Source organism: Trachurus japonicus, chromosome 21 (assembly GCF_045865225.1).
Source record: "Trachurus japonicus isolate A0001 chromosome 21, Traja_1.0".
Lineage (NCBI taxonomy): Eukaryota > Metazoa > Chordata > Actinopteri > Carangiformes > Carangidae > Trachurus > Trachurus japonicus.
In genome coordinates this window covers 3,098,806-3,120,238 of record NC_140927.1, presented here as the reverse complement: position 1 = coordinate 3,120,238, position 21,433 = coordinate 3,098,806, and the positions used below count along the sequence as shown (strand labels likewise).

General features: G+C 41.6%; 1 protein-coding gene across 1 annotated transcript in view; it reads left to right on the top strand.

Moving 5' to 3' along the window:
- Positions 1–21,433, top strand: part of dpp10 (dipeptidyl-peptidase 10 (non-functional)) — a 313,714-nt gene that overhangs the window by 1,079 nt on the left and 291,202 nt on the right. The window lies entirely within an intron of this gene.

Here is a 21,433-nt window from a genome sequence, read left to right as displayed (position 1 = left end):
ACTGTGCACCTAAAGCTGGGATGGAAAGAAGTGTGAAAATTGTGTGCGTGCGTGCGGTTTCTTCTAATGCAGTGTGTATGGGAGCGTTTGTCTGTGCGTCTGAATGTGTGTGTGTGTGTGTATGTGTGTGACTCAACAACGGTATCGATTTTGCCGCGGGTCCTGCATCACTTTTCAACCTCGATGTCCCACCAGAGAAATTTAGCTTGGGGCAAATTTATCGATCCATCCCAGAGGCGCGTGCAATTTTTGGAATCCAAGGCTGAATGTGAGAATTAGCCAAGTTCAACTTGGGGATGAAAGATGGGTGAAAATATGAAATTGGTTAATAGGATCCTTTCTGCTTGTTTTTTTTCTTTCTTTCTTTTTCTTGTGCTGTTTGAAGCTTCTGGGGCTTTTTAGATTCTCAACACGCTGGGTTATTCCTTGTGAGTTTTCAGCTGCTCAGATGTGAGACATCACAGTCATCACTTACTGCTTATACAGCCTCCTGACGCTGGGACCTTATCTGTGACCCTTGTGCTGAAGCCAGCTCTTCATCTGTCATCTGTCTTTGTGGTGCTGATGTAGCTCAATGCACAGCGGCTGGTTCTCCCCCAGCTATCCACCCATTTTTATAAAGCCACAGAGCAGCATGCTAATAGAAGGCACTGGAGTGTGTCTGAGATGAGGCAGTAGTGGCTCTTATATTGTCTGTTTTGGATGTTAAAGTGGTATTTTCCTGTGGTAAATGCCAGCTGCAGACCTCAATATTTATCAAGTGGCTCTATTGATTATTTTGAGCAGTCAGCATTGCACACACTATACGCTGCATAACATTTGAGAAAGTTGAAGCTTTTATTTACACATCAATTTGCTCTGATATCAATGCTGGTGCATATTTTCTACACAAAATCAATGAAATCTTGCAACTGGGATAACATCATAATACATAATGGCCCACGGGCTAACATGCTAATAGACTAACAGGCTGAATAGCATTAGTTTTGTAGCTACATGGCGAGCACATACACCTACGGTAAGCAATGAGGGACAATCATGTTAGTCACACGCGCTACTTGAAGCCAGACTCTGTAGTGAATTTGTAATGCTTTCAGTCTGATGGTTAATGTGGTGCCATAAAAGCCAAGTGAGAAAGCTGCAGTCAGATTGCTGATGTCAGCTGTTTCCTGGTGTCAGCGAGGAGTTGTGTAAATGAGAGTTGAATTGGACCTGCAAAAAAAAAAAAAAAAAACATCAGAAAATATATGAGTGGTCATTTAGGGTCAGTATTGTTAGGTGCATATCGAGCAACCATTGCAATATGATACACATAATAAGTGACTATAGGTCTGAGCTGCTGTAAGCTGCATTCAAAAATTCACATGGTAGCAACAGTATTAACATACTACTAAGAAACAAGCCTTCAGTCAAGAGTTGATATTATAAGCATTTAATGTAACATTTTAAATATTCACTACTAAATGAGCAACAATTAGAGTTCCAGTTTATATCTCCAGGTGTTACTTTGTCTGTTAGGCTGCTTCTTCAGGAGTGTGTGGGCGTCATTTGATCAGATTTAATTTAACTGACAATGACAAAACAGCACATCAGCTATTATTGCATTTTGACTTGAGTGTTGCTACACCGTGATTGCAGGTGCACGACATCACAATTTGCAAAAACAAACATACATAGAAAACAAAATAAAACTTCACTTGGCAGAAAATCCAGTGGTTATCAGACATCCCATGATTCATAGTAAGAGGCCAGGGCCGTTGTATATAGGGGAGAAAGGTGATGGTAATTCTAGGGGCCTAGCGACCAGTAAGGCCCCCAAAAAACCCCAGTAGTCTAATCTTTGTATGACTGATTTATTCTGCATAAGACCCTGACTAATACTCATAGTAATGCTGCATTAGCATCAAAACAAAGTAGGCTAAATAAAAAATGATGATACATACGTAGTCTAAGAAAAAAAAAAAGTGGAAAAGTCAGGGGGCAGGGGCCCACTTTAGTATTCTTTCAGGGGGCCCAGAATTCCTAGCAACGGCCCTGTAAGAAGCAAATGGAGGAGGCCTGTTAAAGAATAAAGGGGAGGAAACAGCAGTTGTGGTTTTTATTTTTGTCACTGTGCATGTCACATCTTCCACTATACACACACAATCCACAGTTTGTGGTTTGAACACAGCTGTTCATCACTCAGTTAGTGGTGTTTGATATGCAGCAGGTCAGAGCCCCATCTCTGAGAGGAGCAATAAGTGTCCAAACACATCTGCACTGCATCTATCTAACTGCTAACCTTTCTACCTGCATGGGGCCGTTAATGGAATGAGAGCTTCACAGTCGCTCAGGACGGAGGAACCATCCCATCACTCTGATTTGACGTATCTGCTAACTGTCATGGTGGCTGGGACACTCGTTTGGGAGTTTGCGGCTGCTGGAAATCAATGAAGATCAATGGTGGTAATTAGAAACTGCTGTCAATTGGTTTTAGGAGCCAAAGAAAGGAAAACAGAGAGGGCAGAGACAACAGGTAGTCTCTTATTCTTATTGCTGTGTTTAGTCTGTGTCATGACTTTTACAGTAGCAGAGGTGGAGATGGAGGTGAGCAAGAGTCAAAGGATTGTGTGCTTGTGTTATTTTGCCCTGGTTGGCTTCAGTGCTGACACATGGTGATACATGGATAGATTGTCTGAGCTGATGTAGAATAAAAACCATAAAAAAGAATATTGTGCAGGGACAGAACTCGCTGTGCAGAAACCGGTTCATCTTAACTTAGTCTCACTGAGGTAATAAACAGAGCTTGAATCACTTTCCTTGAGAATATCCAGCCTGGTTTGGAGGTCTGCTGTGGGCTTGATGTCCTGACGGTCTGCAGGAGTGTCTGCTTACAAATTACATTTCATAAAATCTCTGTGTGCAGCAACGTTCTCTTGTCTTTTTCACATTCATGGAAATGGGACTGAGGATGAGATGCTTTTTGCATTCACAATTGTTGCTGGATATAAAAAAAAAAAGTTACACCTGAGGTGGTTTTTGAGTGTCCAACATTGCGCCACATCTGCTGCAGCTGTTGCACGCTGCCTTCAGCTCGCAGCGATCCATGTCTCAGGACTGAGCGGGAAAGCAGGGATCAAAGTCAGGATTAAGAACTCCAAAATTCCTCTGTTGCCCTAAAAAAAAAAAAAAAAAGCTAATCTCTCAATGTTTGACCCCCGTCGTCTGGTGCTGAGGTCGCCTTGGCTCTCTGTTATCCTCTTAAATGCCCCCTCTCTTCATATCATAGCAGTGTCCTTACGCCACACGCCAAGATAGGAAATCCAATTAGGACACGGCAGCAGATTTTTCCTGGGTCTTAACCGCCGGGGTCTCGCTGAGTTTAACAAGGCGGGATGCAGCCCGAGGCATGGTGTCATCAGTGGTCCTTGGAAGTGTCAGGTCCACCCACATGCAGATCGCAGCTATAAACTGGGATTGTCAGGGGAAGCAGGGAGCTGTGTCAGTGCTCCTCTCCCAGTGTGCACATCAGTGACGGGAGCACAAGGCTGTGTAAAAAGTATGTGCTGTATTTCTGGAGCTGTGCTGTAACACCGTGGGTTTACAACACTGACTTTACACAGCAGGGATCTCGACAAGAATTTTTTTTTTGCTAAGTGACAGTCAGTGATTTATGTAAGTGCAAAGGACCGAGCCTCTTTGTCTGAAATACCAATTTTAGGATCCTGTTTCATGATGACAAGATAAAGTAGATCTGAATGTGAGCAAACGGCTGTATCTGACACCCACTACCTGCAAGCCATTTATAGTCACATCACTTTAAAGGTGCGTGAGTGACAAAAAGCTTTGGGCTGAAAATGAAAGTGACATGTAGTCTTAAAACAGTGGGCACAACGGAGTCTTTAATAAAGCCGGAAGCTCTGCTTGATAAAATCCCTGGCCTAGAAAAAAAAAGTACAGTTTCTGCACTAGGGACTGGAGGGATAATATTCTGTGTAGGCTCACAATTAAAACCTCTGTTCACACTGCCAGAAATATTCATGCACGCTTCTTTTTAAATAGATTTATGTCCCTGCATGAGGAGGGTTCTTTGCAATCAAACCCAACATGCAGACTAATCCCAGTCCCCATCAAGTTTTGTACCAACTCTGCAACTCAAACATGTTTTTCTCAGTGGTGTTGAGGTTAATGCAAGATGCATGAGGCTTTACAAAGTGAAAAACACTTCTAACAGTATTCACACCAAACACTCGGCTGAGAATCTTTGGTTCAGAAATGAAAAACTGAAACTTTCTGTACTTGGTTGGGCAGACTGGTTGTTGTCTTGCTGCTCCAACTGTGAAAACACCTCCACTTAGCATTTAGTGTTGCACTACTGTAACACTGTCACACTCATGATGGACGGGTTGCCCAGAATTACTGCCCATTAAGTATATTTCACCATATATTATATTGATTCCCTGCTATTCTGTGTCATGAGTGTAAGCAGCTGCTGCTGAAGGGATCAAAAATTCTAATTATAGTCCATCGTACGGTGTGCTAATGTTTTATAGATGTAAATAAAGCAGTTGCTTCTTCATTGATTTAACATTTGTCGTGTGATGAAGTTACAACTATTCACGAGTGTCTGAAATCATAATTTACTGTGCACTAACAGCAAACATATTGATTATCTATGGGAAACAGCGAGTGAGTGACTGAGATAACTCAACTACAGCCTGCGAGGACTGTAAGGATTAAGATTCAGCCTGAGAGCAGTCTGATAAGACATGTTTTCACGATTGATAACCACATACAGTACATTACATCAATATTATGCAAAAAATATATATTTGTTGGGAAAAATCATGACATTTGATATTTTCAAATAGTTGCCTAATTGATAGCTTTCAGTGACGTCACTTCCCAGGGACCTGGCGGTCAAAAGCAACATTCCAAAGTGGCCCCGCAATGGACTTTCTATGGACAAACAACCGAGTAATGACTTAAATCATCTGCCAGCAGCCGAGAAAGAAAGATATAAAAACAGCTTTGAAGTTTTGGGCACTTGTGACCCATATTCAACACCAGCTGCTGTATACCAGCTGTTTAAAATGACCAGTTCCCTGCCGAAGCTCGAGTTGGGCGATGTTTACATTTACCTGGTGGAGAATCCATCATCCTCCACCGCTTGTAACCAATATTTCCGGTGTTATGGCTCAACTGGTGTCTGATTAAAAGCCCCATTTTGTAGTTTTTTGATCTTAAAATAATGTTTCTGAACTCGTTGAAGTGGTAGAAATGTACCTGTAACTTTCCTGTGTGGGAACACCGTCCTGGTACCGCAGCTCCGCTGAGCTCCACAGTCTGAGCTCCAGCCCACTGAGCCCAGGCTCCCTGCTCCTCTCACCCACAAACCAGAGCCCTTAGCTGGGCTGCACGGTGACCAGCTGCCCCCCCTTTACCCCCCGGAGCTTTGCTACGCACCGCTACCGACGGCAACGATGACGGCGGTCCGATAGCAGCGGGACCGGCGGCGGCGGCGATGGTAACCCGGCGGGACCGCCCGCCACCGGACACGGCAACAGCACCGCCCGCGGCGGCAGCGGCACGGTAACGGGGGTCGGGACCGACCGCGGCGCGGCGAGGACGATGTTGTTATTGTATTTTCAGAGTGTTTTCCATTACTTCGTAACTTTAACATGACAGGCTTTGTCATACTGTGCAGTGTTGTGCAGAGTGAGAGTAGTGTGGCGCTGACTGACTGTAGGTTGCCTGAACAGGTTCACTCACAGAAGCATATGGCTGCAGTAACATGTGAACTGCGGCTTGATTTGTGAATTTGTGACAAATCTGCGGACGGAAGTGCAGCACAGCTGTTGTTCGGTACGGTAACCAGTTAAATCAGACACCAGTTGGGCCATAACACCGGTATTTTTGAAGCAGCAGGGAGCAGTGTGTGTTTTTCTGCCTTGTCCTAAGCCGCAGACAGCGGGGAAGTGGATTGTTTTGACCGCCAGGGGGGCGTTCCATACGGGCCGTGACGTCACATGAAAGCTATCCATAGGACCATAGACCTGTCGTTTGCATTTTAGTGCAAAAGAACTAATTTCATGATTTGTTTTCATTTGTTTCCATTTAGATTAAAAATTCCAAGTTTTACAGTGAACTGCAAAGAATATAATATCACGTTATCACCATACATATACTTATTGTAATGTAAATGACTGACTGGTAAATAAAAAGAAAAACCTAATGAATTAATGACACCATTTACCGTCATATATTATTTTACTACTAGATTATTTCATTCTTGTTATTTCCATTCACATGGTCAGTGGAGCTGAGGTGTTTGATGGCCTCTTCTATAAAACAGTCTTATGTAGAGGTTAATGCTGTCGACATGTTTAATGTGTGGACCCACTGATTAAACATCTGGCCTCAAGGGGTTTCTCTGGCTAACACACCTCATCATGTTTCACATGATGTCATTAATTATATTCAATTGTTAAATAGCTGATTGACCAAGATAAGACTATTGAGAGCCAATTAAACGCTGGTTCATCAGTATTTACTCATCACAAATTGAATTTTCTCAGTGTTGAGACTAGATATATCATTACTGATGATGATCATGATATTAAAAGAAAATGAAAGATCAATGTCTTACATCTATAAGACATTGATATTTCATTTCATTCCATCTTGTCTTCTCACCATTCACTAAGTGTGATTGTTCTTTTCTGCACTCTTGTATAGTTGTGGTTGTTATGGTTACACACTCTCTTCACCTCTCTATACTCGTAGTTGAGTCCAATTTATTTGCCAAAAGGAGACACATCTCAGAGTTAACAAGATCAATTTGATTGACAGCGCTGTAGTTATTGTTATTCAATGTTGTCGTGATAATATTTCCTTTGTCCTGAACACTCTTGTAATGAGGACGCTAGTTGAAAATGATTATTTGGAGGGTGTCTTCACAAAATACTGAATGATTTAGTCTGTATTAGACCGGCCCAATGAGTGGAGCAAAAATACACTGTATTGTCTGTGGTGTCGTCCATGAGAACTGCCTCAAAATAGAGCACTTGTGTCACTGTAGATATATTGGGAGTTGAAACACCGACGTGCTTTGATCCTCCTCAAGCAGTATCTTTATTTCAGATAAGTCTTTGACAAGTTCTTATGTTTCTGCTGATGCTGAGATCCAGACAGATTCTCAAAGTGCGTAACGAGGACGGTGCTGATGGAGTCGACCGCTGTGCTGCGTCAGAGTAGATTTTTAATTTCTTTTTTTTTTTTTTAAAGGTATATTGTGTAGGAATTCCTCCCATCTAGCGTTGCGGTTGTATATAAGCAACTCAATCGTATTTGTCATGCTGCATTCACATGAAATTGGGCAGACTGCAGACGGACGACAGCCGCTGCACGTAACGGCATAAACAAGCCTCTATGTAAACAAGTGGTCCGTCAGCACGAGGCAAAACAATACACGTGACAATATGTTGTCATGGCGATGTGGTATTGTTTACCTGACCCACGTTTTACCGGCTTTCTCTCGACCTCTGTGACTAAAATGACATCTGGTTTGTTACCGACAGCCGTCTGCCCGACTGCAGGTGAATGCAGCATCAGCGTAACGCTCCATTCCTCCTCACTGCGTTACCGCGGTGACTTTTCACAGACGCCACCTCCACCTGAGCCGACAGCTCCGGTGTCTCCGCTGAGTTTCCGTGGTTTCCTACCATCACGCTGCCACTGAACGTAAAAACATGGCGACACCACATGGCAGCCAGCACCGAGCTTACCCGCTCCATGTAGATATGAATGATATGAACGGCTAATTGACCCTTTGTCAAGGCCCCGCCCCCCACGGTTACTGTTGCTAGGTTGGACAAACAATGGTCACAGAAGGGTTAACTCCCATTGGAAACCATTGAAAATTAGGCAGATTTAAATTGCTTGTAAGGAAAATTTTAATTAACTTATACATCAGAAAAATAGTGTCCATGATAGAGGACAGACGTGGCTCAATAGCGATTGAACGGGCATTACCTGACTTTTCCGAAAAATGGGGAAAAATCATTGTTTTGGTCACTCACTAGCTAGTAGCTAACGACGCTAGCTAACGTTAGCTACAAGCTAACGCTTAATCTCCGCCGATCTCCCGTTTCTCCTCGTAAAACTTCACAAAGTTCAAAAGACATTAGCAGCGGTAATGTTACGTTTGCTAGATAATTTTGAAGGTATTAGATCTTCTCTGTCTATGAACACGACCAGAGAGTGGACTGGAGGATGAATGAGCTTCAATAGCACTTCAGTACAGCCAGGGAAAAACAGGCTCACTTCTCATGAGGACTGCACACAACAATAACAACAAACAAAACTTTGCAGTTAACCCCTGACCTATGCCTAGAGCTCCCCCTAGTGGACCACCCCCAAACCCTATTAACTCAACTAACAGAAGGTTAAAGTAATATGTTATACAGTACACATGGGCCAAGTAGCCTATGTTTATTGATGTCTTAGGTTTGGGGAATGGGATAAAAATGACTCCAGGAATACGTTCCAGATATCGTGAGTTGCTATTGCAGGAACCCCAGGCACATTTTAACCATATTGAAAAATTATTAAGTAGTTTTTGCCGAAAAAAATTGCTGTCTACCTATCTCGTTTCATAGGGTTTCATTCCAGGGTTGTCCAACCTTAGAATGTTGTGCAACATGTGACATGGGGAGAAGCGCTCTGATTGGTGGAACAGCAGACCAATCAGAAGGCCAACAAAGGGTCAATTCAGAGCTGAAAGGAACACTTCACTTTGTTGATGGGGGGGGATTACTGATTAATGAAAAACAGACTTTTGAACAAAATAATCGATTTTCGTGAATAGCCTAGATAACAGGAGAAGTTACACAATGTCCTTTTACAGTAAGTATATTTTTTTGACTTTTATTGCCTTTAATCGATAGTACAGTGGAGATAGAGATAGGAAATGGGGAGGCAGAGAGGGGGAATAACATGGAGGACAGGGCTGCCCGACGTGGGATTTTTAATTTCTACTGTTGCATCTGCTCGTGATGTTGTTGAACAGTCTGTGGTGTAAATAGTCCATCAGTAAATGTGTGTGTATCTTCAAACAGAAAGATCCCAACAGATGTGCCGTGCGTTTTTTCCTTCAGTTCAGATGATGCCGGCTTGCATTGCTCTGTGTTGCGTGATGTGTTTCTGTGTTTATATCAAATGATGAGGAGCGTTCATAAAGAGTACAAATACAATCCCTTGTCAGGGCAAACAAAATATTGAACTTGCAAACATGTTCTCTTTCATTTATAATTGACATGTGTATGTAGAGGCTTCTCCTCCTCCCACTGGCAGGGAGACGGGCTTTGTTTGCAGCCTCCCAGCCGGCGCACACCACCGACGGCTCTCATCTCCGTAACTCAGCGCCCTGGATGCTCGACAGTGGGTTATTGAACCTGCAAGGCCCCCCCACCCCACCACACACACACACACACACTCCCCCTTCCCCTGTCCTGACGATCTATCACATAAACAGTCTTTAAAAACTGCTCGGGAACCGGCTCGCCCCGGCTCTAATAGATTGCAGGAATCCGTCTCATAAGAATGATTGCATTGGCTCTTGAGTTGGTGAGTCTATAAATTATAGACCTATGCCGGCTGATCTCAATATACCCCCCTCCTACCACCACCACCACTTCCCCTCACTGAGGAATAGGTGATAGATGTGTTGCTAATTTGTTTTTGCGGTTGAGACATATCTGCCACTCATTTGCATAAGAGCGCTTTCTCCTGAGAAAGGCTTATTTGTCCCTGTAAGGAAGAAAACCTAACATGATATAACCTGTCATCTTCAGGCCGTGCGTCTTATACTGGCACTCATGGGTCCTATAGAGTCCTTACTGCTGCTTAATGACTTCCCACTTGAAAATATCAAGTATTTGCTCCTCAGAACAACAATAGTTTTTGGTGTTATTAGGAAAAAGAGAAAAAAAGAAGAAGAAGCAATTAGCTGGTGAAAATGTGTAAAAACAGATTCTGCCTACTTGCTTATCCGGAGGTCACATTTTCCACCTAAAACTAATATTTTCCCTTCTACAAACTCAATCAGGGAGATTTATTAGTTCATTCGCATGCTGAGTTTGTCTTCTCTTATTGTGTGTGCATGGCGGTGCAGGAGAAAATGCCATTTAGCAAGTTCATTATTAAAACATGAAGTCATACATATAAAATAAAAACCCCTCATAATTACTTTCCCAAAGATTGTGTAAAAAAAAAAAAAAGTTGAATTTTTGCGTCTGTCTGATGAAGCAGAGTCTGTCAGTGATATTATGTCAGGGCCCAAATAGGCTGCAGAGCCTGCTGTGCACTGAAATTAATAGGTGTGAATGGATTATGAAATGCTGGCAGGATGCTCTGAATCCTGATGTGCAAAATGAATGAAATTCCAGACGATGTTTGGTATTAAAGATTAGTTGTGAAAGTAAGTCGGTGTTGTGGGCCAGCACGGATTTGTTAAATGTAGCAAACTCAGAAGCTCTCCATGAGGTTGTATGTGTTTCTATCCCACAGGTGTTGTCTGCGTTGTGTTGATATTTGCGTTATTGTCGTCACTCATGGTGTTCTGTAATTTCCATATGGCAGGACCATATGTTCTCGTCTAATCTGCTTGTCCTGATTGCAGCAGAAATGCTCAGAAAAATGGTTTTGACTTGACGCCATTTTTCAGAAGCCGTGTACTGAGGACCGGTTTCCTCTGGGGTCCAAGGAGGAGAGGGTGGGACAAGTGATTCTTGACCAGCTCTCTCACACTTCCAGTGCACCACAGCATTTCTTAACTAAATGTTCTTTTGTTTTGTTTTTTCATCTTGTATAATGAACAATGACAAAAGTGAAAGCTGCAACACTGGTGAAGATTTCCGGAGAACATCTAAATCCCTCCTGGGAATGTTTCATAACCACGTTCCTCTTGCTGTGTTGATTTGTGCACGTAATCTAAATTCGGCCGCAACTATTCTGTAATACTTTGAAGAATTATGGCACCCACAGGCAGTAGGTAACAGTTACAGGAAATTAGTTTGGCATTGCAAAAAGCTATTCAGTTTTTTTTCTATGCCAAAGTGACAATAGCATAAGATCTGTGTAGGAGGAAAGAGTTTTATTTAAACAGGCAGGCAGTCAGGATATACCTGGCGGTCTTTACCTGTTCTGCTCATACAGAAACACACATGATTTCTGCCTATTGATTGGATCCTGGTCTGCACCACCATTCAAACCACTTCCATTTTAGCTTCAATGAATCAGTAGTGGAGGGAGAGTACAGAGCACACACACATGCTGGATGTAGGTGTGACAGTAATTCAGATGTGTTAAATCCCATCAACTCTGGTGTTGCACCTCCTCTAACATCTGTCCTCACAGGTGACTCTGTCCTCTGGGATCACTGCTTGTTTACAGAGTCAGGCCTCTCCCACCAGCAGCAGCATTCTTATCTGTTTGATAGTCATGATGTCAGAGGTCACCCTCAATGTGGCATAATGTTTTGAATTACACTGAACATTTACACAAGAGCCATAACTGCTCTAAACGCATGTGCAACGTGTTCTACAACAAATTGTGTAATAACAGAGTTGGATATATTTTTGTATTGAACGTGAATATGGTGTGCTTGTTGAGAGTGCTCTTTTTGGTAACACTTTATAATAAGGGTCCCTTAATTAACGTTAGTTAGTACATTATTAAGCATTAATTAACTGTGTACAGATATATTAACAATCATTATTATGTATTACTTAGGAAACATATTAATTAATGTAGCCTATTGGTAAGCAGTTAATTAATGTTTACTATAAAGTTAGTTAATAAATTAAGTAATAATAAAAGTTGAATAATGTAATTAGTTATCATTATGTATGCATTACTCAGCATTAATTAACACATTAGTTTATATATTAATGCTTATGTACTAACTAACGTTAAGTAAGGACCCTTATTGTAAAGTGTTACCCTCTCTTTAACCTGTGTGTTCCTGCCTTCCATTTGTACTTATCTTTTAATGACACCGAAGGTGGAGGATGGACCTCTCTGTTTCTTTGTGCTTAATTGTTGCAAAACAATAAAGACATTCTATTCTATCTATTTTTAATAAATTCATGTAGTCTGTGGACAGGCATGGATATGAACTGCAACTTAACTGATTGACTGAGGTGTAAACTTTGCTGTTAAGTGAACAGAGTTTTTTTTTCTTTGAGTTTCTTTAATTCTTTATAATATTCATTTTTTAATTACTCATTCATTTATTTTAATGTGATGGAATGTGATTGTTCCCTCTAAACACAAAGGGGTTGTTTTTGTTAGAACTTGCATTTTCCCATTAAGTCAAGGTCCATTCACTCTTTAAACTCCGTCGGCGTTAAAGCTTCCAAGTGATCCTTGGGTCGTGATTGTTTTGTTGTGCTTATTTTAAAAAAAGGTATCTTTTGTTGTTGCTGCTCCCAGCTCCGTCTCACTGTCACAGTCACGGCTGATTGACCAGAACAGAGACACCTTTGAAGAGAACCTACTTCTATATTTTTTTTATTCTGGAGCTATAACAAGAGCAGCTTTGCATGATTCACAGTTTTGAAGAAAAAAAATCCTTTTTTATCTCATACCGCCTGTTATGCAACGGCTCACTTGAGCCTGATTGAAAGAGGCAATATTTGCTCCGGGCTCTTTAAGGTTCTCCTCCCTAAAAAGCTCACTTTCTTCTGCCTGGGGGCACCACCCAGATGTTTTGCTTGTGAGTTCGGCCCTTATCCTCCTCAGAAAGCAAAATATAAAACTACTCCATAACATAACTAATAAGAAATAGTAGCTTCTCTAGTTCATCCATGCAGGTTTGAGCCCAAATCTGATTTTGAATGTGAGAGTGGAGAGCAACAATGTATCTGGTCAGTAAATATTGTTTAACATAATGGTGAAGTCAGTCTTCCAGTGTATATATTGATAAAATATAGGAGGAAACGCTGTCAGGAAGTACCACAGACTGTAAATAAAGATGGACGTGGCCTCTGTAAGTCATCTACTGTCACCCTCCGGTTTCTCATGGCTGGTTTTGAAACTCCAGTTGGACAGTTCCAGTGTTGTCATGCTGCCAGTACCTGATGCTGCGGAACAAATACAAAAATAGGCAATTAGCCTCAGCCACCTGTCACTCAAACTGGCATGTCTTCAATTATGCAGAACTTTCAGCCTTAATATAATGTAAACAGGTGAGTTATATAAAAACTGACAGCTGTCATTAAGCCACACAGTAGCTTCATATTAGGGTTGGCTAGAAACCAGAAGTCTGTACTGGGCTGTAGGCTAAGTGTTTATTTCTGCTGTTGGGACAGTTTTATAGGAGTCTGGGGACTGACTTGATGTCGGAGACGGACTCAAGCAGCTATTCAAGGAGCTGCTTCTGCGTTGGCTTCATTGAGGTTGCTTGGGATGTATAGAAGCTCACTGTTAATGTAAATGTACTGTACTGTGGGAGAACAAACTGTGTTTAGGGTGGACGACCATGTAATAAAACAAACAACAACAAATGACCATGTGAAAAAACAAAAACAAAACTGTCACCCTGTTTACACCTGGCGTTTTCAGTGATCGGATTGCAATCGGATAGTGCTTGACCATATGAAAGTACAGGTGTAAACGCACCCAAAACGGGATCATCCCTATGTTCCCCGGGTCCTATGTTCCCCACTTTGTATGGGACCGGGGAACATAGAACCCTTTTTCTAAAAAAAAAGGTCCTATGTGTAGAACCCTTTTTCTAAAAAAAAGGTCCTATGTTCCCCTTTGTGTCCAGACCGGGGAACATAGGACCCTTTTTTTTTTAGAAAAAAAGGGTCCTATGTTCCCCGCTTTTCCCCAAAAGGACCTGGGGAACATGCAATTTTTGTACCCATACCTGGAAGTGGAGTTGTGACTTGGCATATTTTTGCCTATTTTTGAGTGAGAAGTTGAGTTGTGACTTTGAGTGAGAAGTGTAGGCTAATTGTCCCATTGGTTGGGTTTAGGCAATGAAGAAAGGAGTTGGTTAAGTTTGGTAAAAAGACCAGGTAGAAGCTAGACAGGCCAGATAGATAGAGAGAGTCCAGATAAGTAGAGAGAGTCCATCGACCAGCAACAGCGGGGAACATAAGACCCTTTTTTTGAAAAAAGGTCCTATGTTCCCCGGTAACAGTGGGGAACATAGGACCCAGGGTCCTATGTTCCCCAGTATGTATTGAGACCGGGGAACATAGGACCCTTTTTGGTAAAAACGGGGAACATAGGACCCATTTTCAAAAAGAGGGTCCTATTCCCCTATAGGGGAACATAGAACCCGGGGAACATAGGTACGCTCCCACCCAAAACACACTGAGGACGGACTGTGATCCGATTGGCCAGACCACCTCTGCAGGTGGTCAGGGACGCATTGTGACCGCATTGAACACAAGTGTAAACGGTAACGCGTCCTGTATCTGCATACAACTACGTGGGCGGAAATACGTCATCGTGGCGTGCAATTCGGCGTTTGGCGATATTGATGACGGCTTCTCCCGATTCGAAAAGCCAAAAAAAAAGGGCGTACAATAGCGCAACTTCACAGATGGATACCATTTTCTCTTCTTCTACTATATATTTTCTTTTTTCTTTTTTAATTTGCCCGCACAAATATGGGATTGGATCTCAATGGACACTGGAGGCGCATATTAACGCCAGGTGTAGCTTTCCGGTCAAATTGTATCTAGATATCTGGATATGAGACGCATGTTAAAGCCAGGTGTAAGCAGGGTGTTGGACGAGCTCATTGCAGAAATTGAAAAAAAAAGCTGTTTAAAAACCCACCGATCACAGGAGACTGATGTTTGAGCTGTTGTCTCACAGCAGCTACTTCTACAAAGCCTTCCTCTACCTCAGTCTCTGCTATCATGTGTAATACCCACAGGCAAACAGCTACCAAATCTACCATTGGACTCTGATGCACAAAATCATCTGGTGAACTCCAGAGCTCCCAGGTGCTCTCCTCAGCGTTCTTTGGCGTCTTTGCGATTTCAGCTTTGCAAGTCCTCATCTGCAGAGGGTGTCAGCTTTCTAACACAAAATAATATATTTCATTTTTGAGTGTTTTTCCAATATTTTTTTCCGAGAGTTGTCTTATGTCCTCTCCTATTTTGTGCTGGTGGAGTGGTGGGCATTAACACAAACAAACTTGGAATTTACCAGGATTAATATTAATATACTGTCAAATGTCGACTTGTTCCGGAGGGGGTTGTCCTGTGTAGAGCGCTAAAGAGCGATTCTTTGTTTTCAGTGTTTTTTAGGAAATTATATTAAAGCAAAAACATGGAAATAAGCTGCATTACTATGAGTGCATTAGTATGCCAGTGTGGTCTGAGCGGCCTGATGAGTGAGAACAATATTTGAATGTTTTTATTCTAATCACCATCAGCAGACTAACTAGCAAGTGCATTTGGGGCTGATCCACAACTGCTGTGACCTCTTGTCTAACGTCTCATGTAGAATGCGTCTCACATACACATACACACACACACACGCCGATGAGCTCGGTGAACGAGAGCAACCGGCAGAGTGTGAGTTCATTAATACAGGTGTGGGTTTTTACTCCGGGTTTAGACAGGGGAGGACAGGTCGCTGAATATAGTCATTAAAACAAAACCTATTCATCATTCTCACCGGCTGACACTATTGGCAGGGATGTTGTTGGTTCTGTGGAGTGATTTCTGGCTGCAGGGAGAATATTACCCCAGAGGAAAGGAGTTTCAGAGGAGTGGCTCTTACTGAGGCCGTCATATCACACTTCATATGGGAATGTGCTTTAGCATTATTTTGGTTTAAAGAGGAACTAAGCAGGATTTCTACCATGGCTATGCTACATTTTTACCTTAATTAAAAAGCTCCGGAGTAATTGTGATCGTTAACTACATGACTTGTGACTTGTTACGAGTGACAACGGAGGCTCTCTGTCTTCACCTGGCGTCTCACGGCTGAAAACCAACCTTGCAACATCAGGCCGCCGCCCCGGTGTCCCAGCTGTCGTCTCTGCACACTGCGACACAAACGCGCTCCGTAACCCGTAATCTTTTGTTTGTGACGGTAAAGACTACATAAACACATGCGCCGTAGGGGAGAGAGGGGTAATGTGAGACACTTGTGAGACACCCCCTATATCTAGAAAATGGAACTCATTTTTGGTCATCTGACCATTATGTTTTCAAGCCCCTTCCATTTCCCCATGGTCATGAAGGAGGGGACCTCATGATGCTGTGGAAAGCATGTTTTTTTCATAAAAATATGATTTTTGCATGTAAAAGTAAATTTTCTTGCTGTCAACTTAATCAACTGTGAATCAAAGCAAATTGATTCACGTAAAAAAACTTACGTGATACATGATGATGAACTACCAACACATAAAACCATGTGATGATGCTGGCTGAAAATTAGCCTGAATTTCTAAGAGAGGTCGTTTTTTCTAAAATGGGGGTGTTGGGGTAAAGTGAGACAAATGCTGCGGGGTAAAGTGAGACCATGGATGTATTATAATAAATCCAAGAGTGAGACACTGTGAGCACACCACACACAAAGATTTACACTAGAATCTCGTCCCCCAAGCCAGAAATCTTGCGTGATCAAACATGATCTGTAGCCACACTGCTTTGTTATGCTATGTGCTCTCAGTCAGCTCACTTCTTTGGTTGGTTGGTTAATTAACTCAATTTTAGTCACATTCCACTTTGTCGGCTCCCCCCACATACAAGAGGACTTTTGATCGAAATGGTCACAATTGTCGGGTCCTACAATCTGACCCCCAGACTAACTGGTTCTATCCGTCATTTGAATGTTAATTAAAACATTCTGTGTTGTATTTGATTTTGTTCTTGAGTTACTTTGTGTTTAGAAACAAAAGTGCTTAATTGACCAATCCCCATGATTCTGTTACTAGTCCGACATTAGTTTTGGGAAGTGTGGTTGTCAAGCTAGCTGTCAGGACTCTAACTGTTACAACATGTGTTGTTATGGTAGTTTCAGAGTGGAAAAAGTAAGTGGATCAGTTTACCCCATTAATTTCTCTAGTTTGTCTCAGTTTACCCCTGAGCTGGGGTAAAGTGAGACACCACTTTTTTTAAAACAATCAAATTTTCACTGTCCTTCGTCCTGAATACATTCTGATAATTTCCATTGCTAGGAAACATCCTGAATTAATGGGAAATGTGTAAATTTTACTGGTAAATCATTTCAGCTCACTTAGAGGGGAGCAAATGTAAAAAGTGTCTCACTTTACCCCACTCTCCCCTAACATGTAACGTTTTCCACCGCTCCATTAATTGTTTTTTCGCCGGCTTTGTTGTAAACAAATGCACATGGGCAAGAGGAGCGTAACCGAAACAGCGGAAAAGCGAGCGGACTTGCATAGTTCCCCTTTAATCACTCACAACTGAGCTGAATTTAAAGGTGTTAGCTACAAGTTTAATTCCTTCTGGCCAGTAGCTAGGTGTCGCACTCACTCACCCGCTCTCGCTCCAACCTTCAGTTATAGCTACTGGTTGCCAGATACGCATATAGGGAGCGGCTAGTAGCTAAAGCTAAGCTAATGCTAACCGTATTTAACGAGCAGCAGCTCTGGTGTTGACAGCGGACTGAACACATCTGAATCATTTCAGACTAACTCACTTGCAGACAAACCCGACAAACCCACAGCATCACGCCAGCACTGGAAACGTTACAGTACCGACTCACTGTTAGTTAGCATTAGCATTAGCACAAAGCCATTTCTCCACAGAGCTATCAGGATCTGGCTCCCCCTGTGCTCCGCCTCATATGACATCAACGTACTAATGCTGTTGCCGCAGAGATCATTTCATGACGATGTTGCCAACGTAACCAGATGTAAATATTTATATATTTTGGACCCGTACAAATTTATAAAACAATTATTTTTATACTTTTCTTTTCAGTAAAACTAGCACCCCTCATGACAGATCTAGTTCTGTGGGTGTATTATTTTCGAAAAATTCATTGTTTTGATGAGAAGGTTAGCTATGACCTTTAAAGCAAGTAGCCTACAAAGAACATTCATTTTGTGTTGATTCTGGCGACCCCTGTGGACAAAAGTGGTAGATTTCTTTTTGCAGATTCTGTCCCAGGATCAGCCATTAGGAAAATATAGCGATGAAATTGAGCTTGGTTTTTATTAGCTAGAGAAGCAACAATTCAATGCTAATTGATTAGCCTCATCAGGTGTGCCGTCTCCTCTGGTCTGAGTGCCGTAAGTCGTTTCGTCCAGTGGACTGACCCGACCACTGCCTCTAAAGAGTTACACTATTAAGAAATAGCTTCTATTCCCACCAATATCCTCATTTGCTGTTGTAGGTCATACAGAGACATCAGCAGACATGACAGACTTTTGCATATCCAGTTAAAAGTTCTTTGTAGTTGCTTTAAAAACCAAACTTCCTGTCTCTGTATTTTTAATAATCATTAGCTTTGTTCACATATGATATAGCAACTCTCTTTACTTTGCCTAGACTCATTATCACACACTAGGCCTATTGTTTAATTCATCCACCATCTATTTAATCAGCAAAATTGCTAAGAAAGCATTCTTATAAGAGGCAACAGCCTTGTAGGAGGCAAAAGACCTCCTAAGGGCGGGGGCGTTAATTAAATGAGTAACATAGTACACTAAATAAAAATGGATGTAGCCACTGTTTTTTCACCTAGTCTAACAGAGTTAGCTGCTCCACCATCACCTTGCTCAAAAACAAACGAGCAAGATTAATTTAGTGCGTGCAGACAGATGTGTTAATTAGTGCTAAGATATACAGTAAATTAAATAATAGCCTACTACAACAGAATTTCACTCACCACTTTGGAAAACAGGAATCCAGACTCTCACGGTGTTACTTAAGAGCACAACATGGTTTATTGTCTGTCTTACATTTTCCTGGAAAAATCCTCCAAAACACTACAAATAGAGGTCGAGTCCACTGACTCCAATCAGCTGAGGTGACACCTAAAAGACAGCCAGCAGCTACACAGTTTGGCCATCTACACTGTTCAAGTGACCCATTTCTGATTTTTTTTCCCACCCTCTCAGTCGGCACAGATCAGATCAGTAAAATGAACACGTAAACAGAAAAAAAAAACACACATGAAATCAGATATTGTTAGATTGGACTCAGGCCTCCTCCATGTGGAAATAAATCAGATATGAATCAGATATCTGCCACGTTGGTAGCCAAACCACATCTGTGCATATGGGTTGTTTCACACAACAAAGCAGGTGAAAATGTCAGATATCAGATATGAATCATTTCAATCAGAACATGTAAACATACAGTCAAGAAAAATCTGATATAGACAAGAAATCCTTATTGGGCATCAAGACCTGCAGTGTAAAGACAGCCATAATGACTTGCCAACCCTGATGACACCCATCTGTCACTCAAAGCAGCCGCCCTCTCAATTATGAATAATGTTAAGCCGCAATTAAATGTAAAGACAACCCCTCTCCAATCCATCATCACTGATAGACTCTGGTGGTCATAAGATCAATCGTAGTTTCCTCTGTGTTTTGCCTTTTTATTTTTCAGCTGAGGTTGCCTCCTTATTAAACCCCTGTGGATTTTTACAAACCCCTAGAGACTGGTGGCCTTTGAAGTCAAATCAGCCACGTATTTTGTTACAAAAGAGGTGGATAGCTGAGCAAAGCTGTGACTGCAAGTTAAAAGCCTCCTCCTTCACCTTTCCTTTTATTTGACAGTCACAGAAAATATTCATGAGTAACTCAGCAAAGCAGTAAATGGGTTTATCATAGTCAGTGTCTTATGAATTATGGCCCCCTTACCCTTTTTAAAGTGCTCCACAGGTCTATTTGAATGCACACTACAGTATATAGAATACTTAAATATTTAAGCAGCAGCATTACGTGAATGTCACATCCTGTTCACAATAGCTAGTTAAGCTCTTGCCTTGAAGCAGATGAGAAATCTGACATGCAAACGTTACCTTTCTACTGCTGTATCATACCCAGAACTGTTTTGATGATAACATTCATGCCGTCTTAATATTGGTGCAGTCATTTATGAGCTCCGATGCATTGAGATGCTTCCTCAGAAAGGATTAACCCAAGTCAGTGCATGGTCAGAACAAGAGAAAGCAGTGCAGAATAGGTTGAACTGGAGGAGAGAAATACTATGGTGTGTTGACATGTGAATGTTTCTCAAGGTAACATGACCATTGAGGGACCACAGGGCCACCTTGGCTTTCTAATGAGTGTCTCCTGGCTGTAAAGGACATTTACAAAGGTTTAATTCAGAGAGTCGTTCTGGGCCTACAAGCATGTTCTGACATTTTAGTCAGTCTTTGCAGACATAAGAAATTCTATCTATCTATCTATCTATCTATCTATCTATCTATCTATCTATCTATCTATCTATCTATCTATCTATCTATCTATCTATCTATCTATCTATCTATCTATCTATCTATCTATCTATCTATCTATCTAGAGACAGATGTTAAATATTAACTTTTCCCTTTAGTGAATATTGTACATTAAACCATTTACTAAACCATCTGTTATATCTATGCCTCCCTCCCTCATTATACCACAGAAACCAACCAGAGTAAATTGCCCTGAGAACTTATGCAGAGATGAATGGAGAAACACATCTGAGATGTAATTTCCATTTAATTTCTCTCATCATTGTTTTATCTAATGCACTAAGTGCTTCCCAGGCCAGATGAGATATAATCTCACTGGAATGTCCGGGGTCGACCTGCAGGCCTCCTACCCATTGGATGTCCATACCCAGTTAGTAGGTAATGCAGTATAATGCAATGCGTTGCCACAAATTAGCTATATAACACATTATAACAATGATAATAATTATTATTATAATAATTATTGTTTTTTCAAAAACACTTCTCCCACCTCAGAAACATCATCTTTCTATAAGTCAAAGATTTTACAATTTTACAAATACAGTGAGAAATGTTAATGTGTGAGGAGAAACTGTTGTGAGTTGTGAGGATGATGTTTCTAATCTGTGAGTTGCGTCAAACTGATATAGGATTGATTATGTTGGTGCAATAAAAAAGTATAGCGCAGTCATTGGACACTCTTTGGACACTCATTCTCAATCCCCTATGCGGGATTGAGAATATTAATGCAGTAAAATAATGACAAAATACAATATAAGCTACAAATGGTAATAAAGACGGTAATGATGAGTATGATATGATGTGAGTATGTGTGTGTGTAGCGTGGTTGGGGGTGAGCAGAGGGATAAGGGTGGCTTGGAGTTGAGGGACTGAACAGCATTGGGAACAAAGGTTGCCCTTCTCATCTGAGTCCTGAGGCAAGTCGGTTAAATCCAGTGAACAGGACATGGAGTGTGACTGTGTGTGTGCATAGGGG